Source organism: Salvelinus sp. IW2-2015, unplaced genomic scaffold (assembly GCF_002910315.2).
Source record: "Salvelinus sp. IW2-2015 unplaced genomic scaffold, ASM291031v2 Un_scaffold1898, whole genome shotgun sequence".
Classification (NCBI taxonomy): Eukaryota; Metazoa; Chordata; class Actinopteri; order Salmoniformes; family Salmonidae; genus Salvelinus; species Salvelinus sp. IW2-2015.
The window spans coordinates 122,809-144,695 of NW_019943259.1; positions in this window are offsets into that span (position 1 = coordinate 122,809).

The following is a 21,887-nucleotide window of genomic DNA, read 5'->3' on the forward strand; positions in this document are numbered from 1 at the left end:
CTAGTCACTGGGACGACAACCCAACTTGGGACAGGGGGGTGGTCTACTAGTCACTGGGACGACAACCCAACTTGGGACAGGGGGGGGTGCTGTAGTCACTGGGACGACAACCAATTGGGAAGGGGGGTGGTCTACTAGTCACTGGAGACAACCCAACTTGGGACAGGGGGGGTGGTCTACTAGTCCACTGGGCGACAACCCAACTTGGGACAGGGGGGGTGGTCTGCTAGTCACTGGGACGACAACCCAACTTGGGACAGGGGGGGGCTGCTAGTCACTGGGACGACAACGCCACTTGGGAAGGGGGGGTGGTCCTACTAGTCACTGGAACGACAACCAACTTGGAGAGGGGTGGTCTACTAGTCACTGGGACGACAACCCAACTTGGGACAGGGGGGGGGGTCTACTAGTCACTGGGACGACAACCCAACTTGGGACAGGGGGGGTGGTCTGCTAGTCACTGGGACGACAACCCAACTTGGGACAGGGGGGGTGGTTTAGCAGGTGGAAAAGTGGAGAACAATTGGAGGTTTACTTCGTAGCAATGCAAATATCATGGTACAGCTGTATGGACACTCAATCATTATGGTCCTTTTTAATAGTGAGTTTATAAACATATATTATGATAAATAGAATTGAAATGTGTATCTCATTATCGTAAGAGGTGAAATAAGAATAGCTAGTTATAATTGTAATGGCCTAGCAGATAATAAGAAAAGACAATCAGTATTTACCCGGCTAAAAGAGGAGGAATATAATATCTATTGTTTACAGGAAACTCATTCAACAGTTTTAGATGAAGTTATGTGGAAAAAGGACTGGGGGGGGGGGGGTAAATATACTTCTCTCGTGGGCAAAGAAACTAAAAAAAAATTCTGAGTGGACTATAGTAGTAACGAAAACTGGAACAACAAGGAAATAGTCTTAAACTTGAGTGGAGGATACGTGTGTACACTTTTAGTTAATTTTTTATTTAACCTTTATTTCACCAGGTAGGCAAGTTGAGAACAAGTTCTCATTTACAACTGTGACCTGGCCAAGATAAAGCAAAGCAGTGCGACACAAACAACAACACAGAGTTACACATGGAATAAACAAACATACAGTCAATAACACAATAGAAAAAGTCGATATACAGTGTGTGCAAATGAGGTAAGATAAGAGAGGTGTCACGCCCTGACCGTAGAGAGCTTTTTATGTCTCTATTTTGGTTAGGTCAGGGTGTGACTAGGGTGGGCATTCTAGTTTCTTTATTTCTATGTTGGTGTGGTTCTCAATCAGAGGCAGCTGTCTATCGTTGTCTCTGATTGAGAACTATACTTAGGTAGCTTTTCCCACCTGTCTGTGTGGGTAGTTGTCTATGTGTTGTTGCCTGTCAGCACTCATTTTTGTATAGCTTCACGGTTCATTTGTTATTTTGTTANCTTTTCCCACCTGTCTGTGTGGGTAGTTGTCTATGTGTTGTTGCCTGTCAGCACTCATTTTTGTATAGCTTCACGGTTCATTTGTTATTTTGTTAGTTTGTTTAGTGTTTCGTTCTTTTAATAAATTAGTATGTACGCATCCCACGCTGTGCCTTGGTCTCCTCTCTTTGACGGCCGTGACAAGAGGTAAATGATAATGAATTGCTTCTTGGGAGGAGTTTTGTTGACTAAGGATGCATATGTTGGAAATCCGTGTCGGAAAAGGGTGAATTATGCGTTGGGAAAAGTGGAGTCTGTCAGAGTGACCGGGAGTGGTCTTATTTTGATTCATTGTATTTCTGTAGAACAGAGGACGATTGCAGTGGGACTCAGTAGAATCCAGACAACAGAAGTGTTGATGCCATTTGGAACACTGGTACTTGGTATCTCTGGATTTTGGTTTTAAAGAGTCATTGTGTTCCACCCTATTCCCTCAAGCACTCAAGTTGAGAGCAGTGCATTACATAGGGGAATAGAGTGCCGTTTGGGACTCAAGGAAGTGCCTTCTTGGAGGTGAGAGACAACCGCCAACCTAGCCGCAGCTCAGCCGGAGATACCTGTGTCTGATTAACCCCCTGGAGCCTCCGCCACCCCACCAGCCGTTCTGAATAATGTCATTTGGAGGGGGTTGATTTGAAAGCCTTGGCTTTGTGAGAAAGCTTTGAACTCGCAATGAATGCAGGAGGAATTCACTTTGTTGTGTACTCCCAACACAGCATTCTCTTGGGCCCAGACCCAACGAAGTACACCCTTAGAGGAAGGGATGGGTGGAGAGGTAGAAAGGATTTGAGGAAATATTGTCCTGTGTGTAGCATGATCTTTGACCTGGCTTGTCCTTTGATACAGTTCATCAGTAAGTAGTGGTAGCTTCATGGTGTGTGTATACAGCTATTTTACTCTTTATTGGCCTTTCACGCTTGGTTTAATGAGGAAGTTGTAAACAACATATTCATATTACTTGGTCGTTCTGGAATTACTTGGTCGTTCTGGAATTATTTGGTCGTTCTGGAATTACTTGGTCGTTCTGGAATTCTTTTGGTCGTTCTGGAATTATTTGGTCGTTCTGGTATTATTGGTCGTTCTGGAATTATTGGTCGTTTCTGGGAATTACTTGGTGTTCTGGAATTACTTGGTCGTGTTTCTGGAATTATTTGGTCGTTCTGGAATTACTTGGTGTTCTGGAATTATTTGGTCGTTTTCTGGAATTACTTGGTCGTTCTGAATTACTTGGTCGTTCTGGAATTCTTTGGTGTTCTGGTATTATTTGGTCGTTTGGAATTATGTGTCGTTCTGGATTATTTGGTGTTTCTGGAATTTTTGGTCGTTCTGGATTCTTGGTCGTTCTGGATTACTTGGTGTTCTGGAATAATTTGGTCGTTTGGTTTATTTGGTCGTTCTGGAATTATTGTCGTTTTCTGGAATTATTTGGTGTTTGGGTATTATTTGGTCGTTCTGGAATTTATTGGTCGTTTCTAGAATTACTTGGTCTGTATCTGGAATTACTTGGTCGTTTGGGTATTATTTGGTCGTTCTGGAATTATTTGGTCGTTTCTGGATTGATTTGGTCGTTCTGGAATTATTGTGGTCGTTCTGGATTCTTGGTCGTTTGGGAATTATTTTGGTCGTTCTGGAATGTACTTGGTCGTTCTGGAATTCTTTGTGTGTCTGGTATAATTTTTGTGAATAATTTTGCAGTATTGTTTCATCTAAAGGCCCCCGTGGCCTCATTTTAATTAGCGTTTTCTTCTTATAAATTCAGTGTACGGGGGGATTCGCGCACAAAACTGTGCACGCAACATATCGCATAGTTTTTCATCGAGTAAATCAGAGGCCATATTATAATGTGGGATCGTGAAGAGCCTCTCTTCAACCGCCTGGAAAATGTCTCATTCACTTTTAGGTAAAACAACCACTCATTGCTGTATTATTTGGGATGTTGGAATGGGGTTATGAGATGTTTAGAGATGTTGGAATGGGGCCATGATAGTTCTAAAAGAAAAGCAATGAAATTTGATCTATTTTGTAAGAGGGCAGATTGTTTGGGCATCCCTGACTTTCAAAACTAAAATTTCATCATGCTCTGGGCATTTATTACAAGAATAAAAAAAACGACGGTAAAACATATTACCACACCTACCATTATTTAAGACTACCATTATTACAACACTAATTATTACAACACTTACGCCATTATTATAAACGTAAATATTAACAACACCTAACCATTATTAAACACCGTACATTATTACAACACTAACATTATTACAAAACACTACTTATTAGCAACTACATTATTACAACACTACATATTATATACAACCTACAATTATTTACAACTACCATTATTATAACACCTACTATTATTATAACACTACCATTATTATACACCTACCATTATTATAACACCTACTATTTTTAACACCTAACCATTATTATAACAACTATCATTATATAAATTCCCATGATCGACACCTACCATTTCCCACAACGAACAATGAGCCTGTTTGCTTGCAATACAGTTGATCAGCCTTCTAGAAGTTGCTTTGAGATTTTGCATGGAGATGCGCACACTTTCTCATCGACTTCTATAATTATAAATACTAATCTTTGCAGGGACACTGGAGCAGGCGAGGTTTACATTCGTGTTAATAATCTTTGAGAAAGAGGCTCTGATGTTATTTGTCTCTGGTGCTGCTTTGAGAGTCCTTTATTTCTAACACCCAGGAAGCGCACTCTTCATGAGAGAGAACAGTCTCTCTCTCTCTCTCTCTCCTCTCTCTCTCTCTCTCTCTCTCTCTCTCTCTCTCTCTCATTCTCTCTCTCTCTCCTCCTCTCTCTCCTCTCCTCTCCTCTCTCTCCTCTCTCTCCCTCGTCCTCTCTTCTCTTCTCTTCCTCGTCTCTCTCTCCTCTCTCTCTCTGATGTGACACATTGCTGAAGCCACCAGCTTGGCTGTGTTCCAAAGAGCCATCTGTGTCCCTGTTTCTTGTGTGTACATCTTAACGCTTCATGGAAGTTGTGTTTGTGTGACTCCTCTAGCACTCCTGCAGGGCAGAAGGTGTTAAGAGCATTGTGCCAGTTACCGAAAGGGCACTGGTTCGAATCCCCGTGCTGTCAAGGTGGAAAAATCTGCCGTTCTGCCCTTGAGCAAGGCAGTTAACAACTTCTCCCTGGGATCCGATGACATGGATGTCGATTAAGGCTCTGATTAAGGCTCTGATTAAGGCTCTGATTAAGGCTCTGATTAAGGCTCTGATTAAGGCTCTGATTAAGGCTCTGATTAAGGCTCTGATTAAGGCTCTGATTAAGGCTCTGATTAAGGCATCCCCCCGCGTACCTCTCTGATTCAGAGGGGTTAACGGTTCTCCTCCTCCTCTTCATCCCCCCGCGTACCTCTCTGATTCAGAGGGGTTAAATGTGGAAGATACATTTCAGTTGAAAACATTCAGTTGTACAACTGACTAGGTATCCCCCTTCCCCTTTTGCCCTCAGAACTGCCTCAATTCATTTTTATTATATTATTACAATATATAATTTATATTTCATAGTATAGTACAGTATTTAGTATAGTATTTGGTATAGATTAATGTTTAATATTTAGTATGTTACAGTATTTCTTATAGTGTCGTATTTCTAATAGTATGGTACTGTATCTCTTATATCCTTAGTTATGTAAAGCTCCCCTATTTTATAGTATAGTACAAGAAGTCTTAAGGTCTCAGACAAGGCTGCTCATCACGTGAGTAGTTCACTGTAGAACCACCTTTTCTAAACCTATATTTTATAGTATAGTACAGTATTTTGTATATTATAGTATTTCTTATAGTATAGTATTTCTTATATCCTTAGTTCTGTATTGCTATCCCCCTCTCTTCCCCAGAACATCTTCCTAATATTGAGTTCCACCCCTCCCTTTTCCCCTCAGAACAGCCTCAATTCATCAGGGCATGGACTCTACAAGGTGTCAAAAGCGTTCCACAGGGATGCTGTCCCATGTTGACTCCAATGCTTCCCACAGTTGTCAAGTTGTCTGGATGTCCTTTGGGTGGTGGACCATTCTTGATACACACAGGAAACCCAGCAGCGTTGCAGTTCTTTACACAAGCCAGTGCGCCATGCACCTGTTACCATACCCTGTTCAAATACATTTATATATTGTATCTTGCCCATTCACCCGTTGAATGGCACACATACACAATCCATGTCTCAACATCCTTATTTAACCTTCCTCCTCCCCTTCATCTACACTGATTGAAGTGGATTTAACAAGTGACATGAATACGGGATCATCGCTTTCACCTGGATTCACCTGGTCAGTCTATGTCATGGAAAGAGCAAGTGTCCTTAATCTTTTGTACACACAGTGTACAAAATAATACCACTACGTATTATACACTATTAATACCACTACGTGGAGTGTGTGTATCAATCAAATGTATTTATAAAGCCCTTCTTACATCAGCTGATGTCACAAAGTGCTGTACAGAAATCCAGCCTAAAACCCCAAACAGCAAGCAATGCAGGGTGTCACGCCCTGACCTTAGAGAGCCTTTTTATTTCTCTATTTGGTTAGGTCAGGGTATGATTTTGGGTGGGCATTCTAGTTTGTCTGTTTCTATGTTGGCCGGGTATGGTTCCCAATCAGAGGCAGCTGTCTATTGTTGTCTCTGATTGGGAATCATACTTAGACAGCCTTTCCCCACCTGTGTTTGTGGGTAATTATTATTTTCTGTGTGTTTGTGTGCGCCACGTTTGCGTCACGTTCGGTTTCTGTTTACCTGTTTTTTTGTGAAGGTCTGACTTTATTAAAGATGTGGAATTACAAGCTGCGCCTTGGCTCATCTATGACTGGGAGTTTGAAGACAGTGAACGTGACAGCAGGTGTAGAAGCACTAAAACCCCAAACAGCAAGCAATGCAGGTGTAGAGGCACGGTGGCTAGGAAAAACTTCCTAGAAAGGACAGAAATTAGGAAGAAACCTAGAGAGGAACCAGGCTATGAGGGGTGGCCAGTCCTCTTCTGGCTGTGCCGGGTGGAGATTATAACAGAAAATGGCCAAGATATTCAAATGTTCATAGATGACCAGCAGGGTCAAATAATAATAATCACAGTAGTTGTCGAGGGTGCAACAGGTCAGCACCTCAGGAGTAAATGTCAGTTGGCTTTTCATAGCCGCTCATTTAGAGTATCTCTACCACTCCTGCTGTCTCTAGAGAGTTGAAAAAAGCAGGTCTGGGACAGGTAGCACGTCCCGTGAACAGGTCAGGGTTCCATAGCCGAAGGCAGAACAGTTGAAACTGGAGCAGCAGCACGGCCAGGTGGACTGGGGACAGCAAGGAGTCATCATGCCAGGTAGTCCTGACGCATGGTCCTAGGGCTGAGGTCCTCCGAGAGAGAGAAAGAGAGAAAAAGTGAGAAAGAGAGAAAGAGAGAGAGAATTAGAGAGAGCATACTTAAATTCACAAAGGACACTGGATAAGACAGGAGAAATACTCCAGATATAACAGACTGACTACAGCCCCCCGACACATAAACTACTGCAGCATAAATACTGGAAGCTGAGACAGGAGGGGTCGGGAGACACTGTGGCCCCATCCGATGATACAGTGCCAAACAGGCAGGATATAACCCCATCCACTTTGCCAAAGCACAGCCCCCACACCACTAGAGGGATATCTTCAACCACCAACTTACCATCCTGAGACAAGGCCGGGTATAGCCCACAAAGATCTCCGCCACGGCACAACCCAAGGGGGGACGCCAACCCAGACAGGAAGATCACGTTAGTGACTCAACCCACTCAAGTGATGCACCCCTCCTAGGGACGGCATGGAAGAGCACCAGTAAGCCAGTGACTCAGCCCCTGTAATAGGGTTAGAGGCAGAGAATCCCAGTGGAGAGAGGGGAACCGCCCAGGCAGAGACAGCAAGGGCGGTTCGTTGCTCCAGAGCCTTTCCGTTCACCTTCACACTCCTGGGCCAGACTACACTCAATCATAGGACCTACTGAAGAGATAAGTCTTCAATAAAGACTTAAAGGTTGAGACAGAGTCTGCGTCTCTCACATGGGTAGGCAGACCATTCCATAAAAATGGAGCTCTATAGGAGAAAGCCATGCCTCCAGCTGTTTGCTTAGAAATTCTAGGGACAATTAGGAGGCCTGCGTCTTGTGACCGTAGCGTACGTGTAGGTATGTATGGCAGGACCAAGTCGGAAAGATAGGTAGGAACAAGCCCATGTAATGCTTTGTAGGTTAGCAGTAAAACCTTGAAATCAGCCCTTGCCTTAACAGGAAGCCAGTGTAGAGAGGCTAGCACTGGAGTAATATGATCAAATTATTTGATTCTAGTCAAGATTCTAGCAGCCGTGTTTAGCACTAACTGACATGTATTTAGTAAATTAGAGTAGAGCGTTGCAGTAGACTAACCTAGAAGTGACAAAAGCATGGGTACATTTTTCTGCATCATTTTTGGACAGAAAATTTCAGATTTTTGCAATGTTACGTAGATGGAAAAAAGCTATCCTTGAAACAGTCTTGATATGTTCATCAAAAGAGAGATCAGGGTCCAGAGTAACTCCGAGGTCCTTCACAGTTTTATTTGAGATGACTGTACAACCATCAAGATGAATTGTCAGATTCAACAGAAGATCTCTTTGTTTCTTGGGACCTAGAACAAGCATCTCTGTTTTGTCTGAGTTTAAAAGTAGAACATTTGCCGCCATCAACTTCCTTATGTCTGAAACACAGACTTCTAGCGAGGGCAATTTTGGGGCTTCACCATATTTCATCGAAATGTACAGCTGTGTGTCGTCCGCATAGCAGTGAACGTTAACATTATGTTTCCGAATGACATCACCAAGAGGTAGAATATATAATGAAAACAATAGTGGTCCTAAAACAAAACCTTGAGGAACACCGAAATGTACAGTTGATTTGTCAGAGGACAAACCATTCACAGAGACAAACTGATATCTTTCCGACAGATAAGATCTAAACCAGGCCAGAACTTGTCCGTGTAGACCAATTTGGGTTTCCAATCTCTCCAAAAGAATGTGGTGATCGATGGTATCAAAAGCAGCACTAAGGTCTAGGAGCACGAGGACAGATGCAGAGCCTCGGTCTGATGCCATTAAAAGGTAATTTACCACCTTCACAAGTGCAGTCTCATTGCTATGATGGGGTCTAAAACCAGACTGAAGCGTTTCGTATACATTGTTTGTCTTCAGGAAGGCAGTGAGTTGCTGCACAACAGCTTTTCATTTTTTTTTTTTTAAGGAATGGGAGATTCGATATAGGCCGATAGTTTTTTATATTTTCTGGGTCAAGGTTTGGCTTTTTCAAGAGGCTTATATTTTTCAAGAAAGTGTATACATCTTAACAATTTGTGGAGTGTGTGTGTGTATATATTAACGTTTCGTGGAGTGTGTGTGTGTATATATTAACGTTTCGTGGAGTGTGTGTGGATCTGAATGCTTGGTGAAGTGCAGACTGCAGAGTTTTACGCTCCAGCGTAAATGAAAGCATCCCAGAGCAATAGTTAGTCATGTAGTAACACAGAAGGACATGCTTTGTCCCCACTTCCAGACAGCACACACAGCAGTCCTCAAAGAGCTCCTCTTTGGCAAAGCCCCTGTACTGCACTCTCACTTTAAAGTCATGCACTTGACTGGCAGGAGTGTGGTATATATATAACCCTTCTTGACTTTGTAGTTAATATTAGACCAAACAATATTAAAATAAGGGAACAAACATGTGTGGCATGAAGGTGGAAGTTATATTGAGGGAATTTGTCATTAAAACAAATTCACCTTAGAAGATGGATCCAAAAGTATAATGAGGGAGAGAGAGAGAAAGGTGGGAAGGAAGGAGGCAGGGAGGGAGGGAGGGAGGGAGGGAGGGAGTTTTATAGAGAGAATTAGTCTTGCACATATAAGAGCATGGGTAATGTTTTGTTGTCATATGAAGGTTGTTAAAGCTAGATGACTAAAACACTGATCTTCACTGCTTTTCTTTTCATCATCAGCTGTTGTAGTTTATAGGGATGTAATGTACTGTAAAGCTGTCTTATTTTCAGACATGTACATAGTCTTATCCATTTCCAGGTGTTTGAAAAGAGTGAGCAGCAGGACTCTGGTGTAAAGTATAGTTTGTTGGCAGGCTTATTGCCATCTGTCTCTAGCCATTGCAGAACGTTTCACACTCAGGGTCATATGCTTCAGCATACTGGGCTCCCATACTCTCACTCACTCACTCACTCACTCACTCACTCACTCACTCACTCACTCACTCACTCACTCACTCACTCACTCACTCACTCACTCACTCACTCACTCACTCACTCATCACTCAACTCATTTCACTCACTCACTCACTCCAACTCCACTCACTCACTCACTCACTCACTCACTCACTCACTCACTCACTCACTCACTCACTCACTCACTCACTCACTCACTCACTCACTCACTGTGATTGCTTTATGCCTCGCTTTATGTCTCTCTCTAATGTCAATATGCCTTGTATACTGTTGTTTAGGGTAGTTATCATTGTTTTGTTTTACTGTGGAGCCCCTAGTCACACTCAACATGCCTCAGATACCTCTTTTGTCCCACCTCCCACACATGGGGTGACCTCACCTAGCATAACTAGTGCCTCCAGAGATGCAACCTCTCTTATCGTCACTCAGTGCCTAGGTTTATCTCCACTGTACCTGCACCCTACCAAACCCCTGTCTGCACATTATGCCCTGAATCATTTCTACAACGCCCAGAAATCTGCTCCTTTTATTCTCTGTCCCCAACGCACTAGACGACCAGTTTTGATAGCCTTTAGCCGTACCGTCATCCTACTCCTTCCCTGTTCCTCGGGTGATGTAGAGGTTAATCCAGGCCCCGTGTGTCCCCAGGCACTCCTTTTTGTTGACTTCTGTAACCGTAAAATCCTTGGTTTCATGCATGTAAAACATTTCCTCCTGGCTACCCCAACCCCGGCCAACAGCTCCGCACCCCCCACAGCTACTTGCCCAAGCCTCCCCAGCCTCTCCTTCACCCAAATCCAGTTAGCAGATGTTCTGAAAGAGCTGCAACACCTGGACCCGTACAAATCAGCCGGGCTAGACAATCTGGACCCTCTCTTTCTAAAATTATCCGCCGCCATTGTTATAACCCCTATTACTAGTCTGTTCAACCTCTCTTTCGTATCGTCCGAGATTCCTAAAGATTGGAAAGCTGCCGCGGTCATCCCCCTCTTCAAAGGGGTTGACACTCTACTGTTACAGACCTATATCCATCCTGCCCTGCCTTTCTAAAGTCTTCCAAAGCCAAGTAAACAAACAGATCAATGACCATTTCAAATTCCACCGTACCGTCTCCGCTGTGCAATCCGGTTTCCGAGCTGGTCACGGGTGCACCTCAGCCACCCTCAAGGTACTAAACGATGAGTAGCTGAGCAGCTTACCGATCGCTGCAGCTGTACGTAGCCCATCTGTAAATAGCCCACCCAACTACATGCCTCATCCCCATATTGCTTTTATTGACTTTTTTTGCTCTTTTGCACACCAGTATTTCTACTTGCACATCATCATCTGCCAATCTACCACTCCAGTGTTAATCTGCTAAATTGTAATTACTTTGCCACTATGGCCTATTTATAGCCTTACCTCCGTACTCCATTTGCACACACTGTATATAGATTTTTTTGTCGTGTTATTGACTGTACTTTTGTTTGTGTAACCCTTTTGTTGTTTGTGTCGCACTGCTTTGCTTTATCTTGGTCAGGTCGCAGTTGTAAATGAGAACTTGTTCTCAACTGGCCTACCTGGTTAAATAACGGTGAAATAAAAAAAATATATAAAAAAATAAGCATTTTATAAAGCCCTTTTTACATCAGCAGATGTCACAAAGTGCTTATACAGAAACCCAGCCTAAAACCCCAAACAGCAAGCAATGCAGATGTAGAAGCACGGTGGCTAGGAAAAACTCCCTAGAAAGGCAGGAACCTAGGAAGAAACCATGGGAGGAACCAGGCTCAGAGGGGTGGTCATTCCTCTTCTGGCTGCAGCAGGTGGAAATTCTCTCTCTCTCTTACCTCTCTCTCTCTCTCTTACCTCTGGCCGTGATTGGGAGTCCCATAGGGCCGCGCACAATTGGCCCAGCGTCATCCAGGTTTGGTTTGGCCCGGGGTAGGCAGTCATTGTAAATAAGAGTTTGTTCTTAAAGTTTTCTAGTTAAATGAAGGTTAAATAAAAATAACAAATCTCCTGCTACTTCTCGCTCTCTGCAGCAGGGTTCACTTATCTCCCCTGGTCAAAGGCAGGAGGGTGGAGAGATCTCACTGCAGCAGGGTTCACTTATCTCCCCTGGTCAAAGGCAGGAGGGTGGAGAGATCTCACTGCAGCAGGGTTCACTTATCTCCCCTGGTCAAAGGCAGGAGGGTGGAGAGATCTCACTGCAGCACAGTTCACTTATCTCCCCTGAGGTTGGAGAGGTCAAGCGTTCTCTCATCTTTAGCAGAAATGCTGAACACACAACACAGAGTAATAATATTGGCACGGGGGAGGAAGACATGGAAGGTGAGGTAGAGAGGTTTGCAGGCAAACGGAGGTCAGGCAGGCACTCTGAGAAGTGGGAACCACATTCCAATGGAAGAGGTTGGCCGTGATTGAGAAGAATCTCTCTCTCTCTCTCTCTCTCTCTCTCTCTCTCTCTCTCTCTCTCTCTCTCTCTCTCTCTCTCTCTCTCTCTCTCTCTCTCTCTCTCTCGATTGTATTTCAATGTGGTTTTGCTATCTGTGGCAGGCTACAAATGAGACAGATGACGTAACATCATGCACATATCTTTTCATACTCAGTTGCTTTCATTCAGAAGGCCATTGCAAAACGATTATCAGTAGGTCATGTGTAGAAAAGGTGACACGGTGTTGATCACAATGTCATTGTATTATCCTCAATTTCTCAGCTGTAAACTAGCTAACGACTAACGTTAAATGGATATACAGAAATTCTTGAAGAGAGGCAGTGCCAGCAGCTCTGCCGAAGGCCAATCCGGTGAGAAATTACGTTTTTACCAGTTAAACAAACAACTTAAAACTTAAACTGATGAATCACCTATTAAGCCTTGAGTTATTGTAAATATGAGTTTAATAACAATACATTTCAAAACACAGCAGACGAAGGGAAAGAAGCTGGAGGCTGACAAGGCTGAGGGAGCATGTCTGATGAAGGTTAGTGATGAAAAAAAGCAGGTAGATGTTTAAGCTTTCAGTTCAATTTGTACAGCATATGTCTTACTTTTGTTAGGCATGAATAAATGATGTTCACAATATCTTAAAGGGTCATGAAGAAAGAGACGCTTCTTTCTATGCAAGGCAGAGATCAACATGTGAGCTGTATAAGTGAGAGAGAGCAAGCATGCCCAGAGAGAGAGGGACAACAAACAGATCAGGAGAGAGAAAGTAATCAGCAACTCCTTCCAGAAATGAGAGCGATTTAGGTGACAAAGACACTGGGCCCAGACCAGTGAAGCTGAATATCTACCCACACTAAAGTTTTGGTACATAGAAAAGGGAATTTCAGCACTGCTGGTTTGAGAAGTACAATTGGGTAGAGTTTTTGGCAAAAACATTACATTTGATTATTTTGTCAGTAATGGATGCAAAAATTTGGAAAAATAACTTTGTTTATCTTCGGTAAACATGCAATGGGAGAAACACACAGAGACAGTGTTGTGGCATGGCAAAGCTACCAGGCAACTAGCAGTCATGGCAACATTGGTCAGATTTTAACATCTGCCCATGCTAGTGATATTGCAGAGAGACGGGAGTATCTGAGGAGAATTGTTGCGGTCACATCAATGTTAGGAAGACAGGGACTCTGTTTCCGTGACAATGACGAATCTAGTGAAAGCACAAATAGAGGGAACTTTCTTGAATGTATGGAGCTTTTGAAGGAGTTTGACCCTTTCTGACAAAGGTACAGTACTCCATCAAATGTGACGTATCTCTCTCCAGAATCTCAGAATGACATGATCGAATGCTGCGCTCAAGAGATTACGGACACCATGGTCTCTAAGATGTCAAAGTCTGGAATGTATGTCATTATGGTGGATGAGGCCAGGGATGGGCAGTCTGAACTGTTGGCTCTGTGTGTTAGGTATGTGACAGAGGGGACAGTTAAGGAGCGTTTAGTAGCACTAGCAGAAATCAAGTCATTTTGATGCCCAATCGATAGCAAATGATTTCCAACAGCAGCTCCAAATGAGAGGGGTAGCAGGCCTGAAGTGGGTTGTACAGACTGATGATGGTGCGGCTGTCATGAGTGGATCTAAAGGAGGTGTACAGCACATTTCAGAGTGCTGCATCCGGAGGCAATTTATATACATTGCTTTGCTCATGAGCTTCATTTGCTGTTGTGTCATACTTGCAGGGCCATTCCGGAGGCTGCTGAGTTTTTCAGTTTCTTGGAGAATGGTGTATTTGTTTTTCACTACATCCCTCGTTAACCACCACAAGTTCAAAGAAGCTCAGTCCAAACTTGGAATAGCATCAGCTGAACTTGTACAACTCTCAAATACTCTCTGGGCGTGCCAGCTGCCCTCCATACATGCACTCGCTGGGCGTGCCAGCTGTCCTCCATTACATGCACCCGCTGGGCGTGCCAGCTGTCTCTCCATACATGCACTCTCTGGGCATGCCAGCTGCCCTCCATACATGCAACCCTGGGGCTGCCAGCTGCCCTCCATACATGCACCGCTGGGCGTGCCAGCTGTCCTCCATACATGCACTCTCTGGGCGTGCCAGCTGCCCTCCATACATGCACTCGTGGGCGTGCCAGCTGCCCTCCTACATGCACTCCGCTGGGCGTGCCAGCTGCTCCTCCATACATGCACTCGCTGGGCGTGCCAGCTGTCCTCCATACATGCACCCGCTGGGCGTGCCAGCTGTCCTCCATACATGCACTCGCTGGGCGTGCCAGCTGTCCTCCATACATGCACTCGCTGGGCGTGCCAGCTGTCCTCCATACATGCACCCGCTGGGCGTGCCAGCTGTCCTCCATACATGCAGTCCTGGACACTTTAACTGGTATTTTTGATTGTCTATCTGCCATTGGATCCCCCATGGCTGTTGGTCTGAGAACAAAGATTCATAAGTTCTCCACTGTGTATTTACTACTGATGTTTCAGTCTCTTCTTTCTATAACTGAGGGACTTCATAAGTTCTCCACTGTGTATTTACTACTGATGTTTCAGTCTCTTCTTTCTGTAACTGAGGGACTTCATCAGTTCCTCCAGAAAGAGACTGTAGACCAGAAGCTTGTTTCAGCAAACAAGCTGTATGTGACACACTGATAGGAAAACGCACAGATGCATTTGCCACAGATCTTTATGACAGAACCAAAAGCACTCTGTGAAATTCACAATATTCCAGAGGCAGATGCAGCAAGAAAGCACAAACCAAGGAAAATGGGAGATTTTGTGGTCGAGACCTCCTTGGTTTTAGTTACAGAATTGTCATGTTCCCAAACAATGATAAACAGAGTTGTTGCGCCCCTGCTTGGACAGGATGGTTTGTGAGCTTGACCAGCGATTCTCGACTAGAGATACAGGTCTGCTCAAAGGCATACAGGCATGCAGCCTCAACTCAAAAAACTTCCTAGATACATCGTGCTTAACTGAGTTTGCCAAGCACTATGGATGTTAAAACAGAAGAGATGTTGGTGGCCAGAAACTTTTCTTGCCCGGAAAAGAGAGGCTGGACGTCCTCCCAAAGACATGCTTGCTGTGCATAACCTCCTGGATGATGATGTGTTTCCTTCTCTGAAGGAAATCATTCAGGTCGCCCTCACAGTTCCTGTGAGCAGCTGCTCCTGTGAAAGGTCCTTTACTGCGCTGGCTGCACTCCTGGTTGCATCAGACAACGGGTCAGAAAAGGCTTGCAGCCAAGTCCATTGAGGGTTAAGTGCTTGGGCCACTAAGCCACAATAGTGTCATTGACCGCTTTGCCACCTTTAACAATAGGAGGTACACTTTGACGCGTCCAACCAGGAAATAAGCATCACAAGAGAGAAGCAGGAGGAGACGTTTTCTAATATAGGATGTAATATTTGTTTGGGATCTTACTTTTTTCTCAGATTTTATTCCTAATTATTTTTCAGTTTTTTTAACATTTGATTTAGCTCATTAGTTGAATTTAGTTTAGCCCCATTGTGGACGATACTGTTTAAGATTTTCCATGTGTTTGAATTATTGGGTTAATTTTGAGCAACAATTAGCAACAAACTTAAATAAAGATGTTTTTCTAATGGTATAATATGACTTGCATCTCTCTCTCTCTCCTTATTTCGATCGATTTTAAACCTGTTGTTACTCTAAAAATACATGATGAAAATACGTTTTGGGGGCTTTAAAACAAATCCTGGGTGAATATACGCAAAATACAGAGAGTAGGGGTTGGTAATGTTCTCTAGTTGGACTGGGATTGGCTCAGTGTTCTGTCACTCAAGGGGACACTACGTCACTGCAAAATCTATGAGGAGAGCTTGAAAATTATAGCCCCTTGGGTGCTGCCATAGAGTTGAATTTGAAATGCCCATCCAATAATGTGCGCAAGGTCATTGGCCACAGATAAAATGACATCAAATCAGGTTATATTTACCGTAGCTTTGATTGGACTGATCATGTCAACATTATACTTTCAAAATCTTAGATACCAAGCAAGCAGTCATCATCATGAATCCAGTCAACAATCTACTGGCAAATCCTTTTCAATCCTTGTCATAGGAAGATACATTATGAAGAGATATTATAGATAAAAGGTAATGATGCTCATCGACCATTGAACATTACACAACAAGTTGGTAATCACAAATTCAATAATGAGTGGTTTGGAAGGAATCAGTAGCTAACTGCAAGCATTGCAAAGCAATCACTAGTCACTATACAGTGGAATGGATGTGTAATTCAAATCGGGGTTTAATGGTCTCTTTTCCAAGCTTAAAAGGATAAACACTCAACATTGTCCATGCTGTCAATCCAGCATGACTTCTGCCACGTTCAAATCAACTGAAAACTCGGAACTGGGAAATCTTAGACTTCAGTGAGTTCAAGACAACTGGGAACTCAGAAAAAAATTAGCTCCGATTGGGAAAATACATTTTGAATGGTCATCCAACTCGGAATTCCAAGTCGGGAACTCGGGCCTCTTTCCAGAGCTCTGACCTGAAGATCACTGACGTCATGATTCAACCTTGTTTTTTCAGAATTCCCAGTTGTCTTGAAAGCAGCATAGATCAGAGAACGACAGACTTTGATGACAAAGTTTGATGACAAAATTTGCTCACGAAGGACCGCCGCGCCAGCTTCCTGTTCAAGTGAGCACAGCACATCAATGTGAGTCCAAAAATGTCTTGAATGCTGCTCTATAAATTATGTAATATGCCAGGGAGATATGTATACTGTAGCTAAGAAAGTAATACTAAGTGTATTTTGTGTAGTAAGTTGTTAGTAGCCCATGTGCCTCACCCTATTCATTGTGTCCCTTTTCGTCTCATAATTTAGCCTACTGTTCTGACTTGGTGGTGCACATTTAGCCTATGGCCTGTTTTAGAGAAATGTCATCATTGAATATTGTAAGAGCTTTCATTGTCTGCTTATATGCCCCCTTTATTTATCCTATTGTTCTGACTTGGTGTACAGGGAGAACACTGTAAGAACGGCCCATGTTCTGAATTCTGTCGATGTACATTTCAAAAGAGCTGAACAAATAGTTATATTGACTCCGTCCATCCTAGCTCGCTCGTTAATGTCTTAATCAAAATTATGGATTGCCTCTAATCCGTTTGTCGTCCCCTTATGCCATAGTTTGTACATCTCAATTGTCAGTAGAAACCACATTTGTTTAAGCAAGTCAGCCATATCAGCTATGTTTTTTTTAAAGGCAGTAAATTAGGTTGAAGGAACTGTTTCGCTGCCAGACAAGACTCTGCTGATAGCCAGGTGTAGCAGTGGTAAGGTGTTAGGACTGCTGTTGGGACTCTGCTGTAGGGACAGTTTTAATGTCGACCCTAACAGTTAGTGGGCACCGTTTGTCAAAGTTATAGTGCAATTAATGTATTGTTTAGTGTTGTGTTGTGTCCTGACTTTGCTGGCATACATCTAAACATTATTTATTTTTTGCCCCACCAAGATTTACATGCTGAAATCACCATTGGTAACAACACCAGGAAATCAGCTCCAAGTGATTTTAATTTTGGAAATCTGTTCCCAAATATTCCCACGCATAATAGAGAGATGTATGTGATCTTATTTAAATGTAGGCAAGGTCTGAAATGATTATGTTTTAGTCAAATATTATATCTGTTTAGGCTTCTTGTGGTCAATCTGAAGTCTACAAATGATTTGTAATTATGTTCCAGCTCCGTAACCGTCAGCTCAAGAAAAATTTGGCGAAAAACAGAATCTAGTTGATGATCTCTGTCTCTCTCTACTATATGAAGGCTGTTTTCAAAATGAATGAATGAATTAGTGTTTATAAACGAGATGATGAACACATTGTGTGTTTTATCAGTGCACCCTTCTCCAGTCTTTTGGAGAACAGTAGTTTTCTCTCGGTGGCTTTAATGTCCTGTAGGCGCCAAGAAAATGAATGGTCATCGAATGGGCCAGTGCATTCTGATGAGTGATGTTTTTACAAACCATGAGAGCGAGATTTATAAAGACTGAATTGTAAAGAGTGAATTATAAAGATTGATCTCCGACAAGGACTGGAGCAGAACACACCTTGGGGAACCATGACCAGAATTCTGTTCAGGGTCTGTCTTCAGGGAAATATGACTTTGAGAGGGATTGTAAAGAAGGGTTTTATTCAGGAAGTTAGGACCAGAATGACGTTAATGCAGTTAAAAGATTTGCCAGGGTTAAACTTTTTTGTTCAGGTTCCAGTTGTTGAGTTGCTTTTCAGTTGTTGAGTTGGTTTTCAGTTGTTGAGTTGGTTTTCAGTTGTTGAGTTGGTTTTCAGTTGTTGAGTTAGTTTTCAAGTTGTTGAAGTTGGTTTTCAGTTGTTGATTGGTTTTCAGTTGTTGAGTTGGTTTTCAGTTGTTGAAGTTGGTTTTCAGTTGTTGACTTTGGTTCGTTTTCAAGTTGTTGAGTTGGTTTTTCAGTTGTTGACTGTTGGTTTTCAGTTGTTGATTTCTTTGCTTGTTTTCAGTTGTTGACTTGGTTTTCATTGTTTGTTCAGTTGTTGACTTGGTTTTCAGTTGTTGAGTTGTTTTTCAGTTCTTTTGAATCTTTGAGTTGTCTTTGTTACCTTGTTAGGAACATGTATATGTTACGTATTGATTTGTTTTTTCCTGAAACCACGGAGTTCAACAGGAGGTGGTTAAAGGCCTTGAGTACAGAGCATGACGGTATGCTAACTCCCCTTGGCTTACATGTTTACATTTTTCGAAGTACTGCAGCTAGTGTTCTTCTTCATTTGGCTCTTCATTCTTATGGCCCAGAGCCACCTATTTCTATTATGCATCACCCCGGCAGAACCCAGTAACGTCCCCAATTGGCACTGCCTACTTCCCCCTGTAGTGCACTACTTTTTGACCAGAGTTGGCACCCCTATTCCCTCTGTAGTGCACTACTTTTGACCAGAGTTGCACCCTATTCCCATATGTAGTGCCACTACTTTTGACCAGAGTTTGGCACCCTATTCCCTTATGTAGGCACTACTTTTGACCAGAGTTGGCACCCTATTCCCTCTGTAGTGCACTACTTTTGACCAGAGTTGGCACCCTATTCCCTATGTAGTGCACTACTTTTGACCAGAGTTGGAACCCTATTCCCTATGTAGTGCACTACTTTTGACCAGAGTTGGCACCCTATTCCCTATGTAGTGCACAACTTTTGACCAGAGACCATGGGGCTGTATAGGGAAAAGGGTGCCATTTGGGACACAGACCCAGTAACTCTGTCTGCTAGATCTAGTCAGTGAAATCTCCTCCTCCTCCTTCTCTTCCTCCTCCCCCCTCTTCCTCCTCCTCCTCCTCCTCCTTAGAGAGAGAAAGAGAGAGACCTGAAAAGACGATCACTTACACCCAGCAATGTCTCTGTGTTTGACAAGCTGTAGAATGAACAAGGTGTAATTTGTGTAATTTGTGCTGTCTTGACTCTTTGTAAGCTGTGTTCTAGAGGCCGAAAGAAACTCACACCTATTTTAGGCGAGGTGCTGGCTAGCGGAGTAGAACACTTGAAAAATTAAAGGAGAGCCTCACGCTCTAGCAGCTCAGATGCAAACATGTAATGTCCAACGTTTGGACAGACAAGCTGTCTTTATCGGGGTATAAATCTGAGCTCCTAGAGTGTGAGGCTCTTCTTTATTTGTTATGTAAACTATGTGTCAGATCCTCCTCCTCGTCCTCCTCTTCCTTCTCTTCTTCATCCTCTTCTTCTTCTTCTTCCTCCTCCTCTTCCTTCTCTTCTTCCTCCTCTTCCTCGTTGTCTTTCTCTTCCTCATCATCCTCCTTTACACACTGCACACAGGTAACAAAACGTTCACTTTCACTCTGGCATACTGACAAGCATAATTGTCAATTGAGAACTTCTATTAGTTTATCATCAATTTTTTGTAAATTTTTTATCGAATAACCCCCACCCCCCCAAAATGGCCGATCTGTATGTTTCTGATGGGGGGGATCTGCATGGTAAGGTTCTCTACCATACATGGTGCAGAATATCCATCCAGTCAGCATCAGCAGCCTTTCTTTTTCTGTGACGGAAAAACGTCACAGGAGGTTGAGCCTTTGGACGCCTGGATAAAATATGTCTGCCGTTTCCTTTTATGACCTCACAAATAGAATGATAAATAAATAAATAAATATGTCTGCCGTTTCCTTTTATGACCTCACAAATAGAATAATAAATAAATAAATTAATATGTCTGCCATTTCCTTTTATGACCTCACAAATAATAATAAATAAATAAATATGTCTGCCGTTTCCTTTTATGACCCACAAATAGAATAATAAATAAATAAATTTAATATGTCTGCCATTCCTTTTATGACCTCACAAATAGAATAATTAAATAAATAAATAAATATGTCTGCCATTTCCTTTTATGACCTCACAAAATAGAATGATAAAAAATAAAAAAATATGTCTGGCCGTTTTCCTTTTATGACCTAAAATAGAAGGCAAATAGATAGCTGCTGCTTGCTGTATCAATGTTAGCATGGCTCAGTCAGATATAGACCATCCCGCCATGACACTCACGCTCATTCACACTATGTCCGCTGTGCAGCCATCATGTTTAGCGTCTACTAATCAATGATAGAATGTGTTACACTTGCCATTGTTACACTCCACATCCTGTAATATGTTGTGGGGGTTGTATATATATGTGTCTGTGTGGTTGATTGGAGTTAGTTGTAAGGTGTGTCATATGAACATTATGTTTCCTTAGCCTAGCTATGTCCAATCACCAGAGCTATTCCTTTCACTTCATATTTCACCCTAAAACTCAGCTTACAAAGCAGCATTTAAAATAGCAGAACATTTTAGTACTGGAGCTGTTATAACAGTAAGCAGCTGTGATTTCTGAGACTGGAGCAGAAGAGGAGAGATATAACTGGTTGGACTAGACTGGAGACAGAGAGGAGAGATATAACTGGGTGGACTAGACCTGGAGACAGAGAGGAGAGATATAACTGGTTGACTAGACTGGAGGCAGAGAGGAGAGATAATAACTGGGTGGACTAGACTGGAGCAGAGAGGAGATTATAACTGGGGGTGACTAGACTGAGAAGAGGAGAGATATAACTGGGTGGACTATGACTGGAGACGAGAGGAGAGATATAACTGGGTTTGGACTTAGACTTGGAGACAGAGAGGAGAGATATAACTGGGTTGGAACTATAGATTAGCTGAGGCAGAGAGGAGACGGATATAACTGGGGGACTAGACTGGAGACAGAGAGGAGACGATATAACTGGGTGACTTAGACTGGAGACCAGATGAGGGAGAGATATAACTGGGTTGACTAGACGGGAGACAGGAGGAGATATATAATGGGTGCGACTAGACTGGAGGCAGAGAGGAGAGATATAACTGGGTGGCGCTAGACTGGAGACAGGAGAGGAGAGCTATAACTGGCTGGACTAGACTGGAGAAGATGAGGAGAGATATAACTGGGTGGACTAGACGGAGACAGAGAGGAAAGAGATATAATGGGGTGACTAGACTGGAGACAGAGAGGAGAGATATAATGGGGTTGGACTAGACTGGAGACAGAGGGAGATATATAAAACTGGAGACAGAGAGGAGAAATATAACTGGGTGGACTAGACTGGACGGCAGAGAGGAGAGATATAACTTGGGTGGACTAGACGTGGAGCAGAGAGGAGAATATAACTGGGGGGGACTAGGACTGGGAGCAGAGAGGAGGGA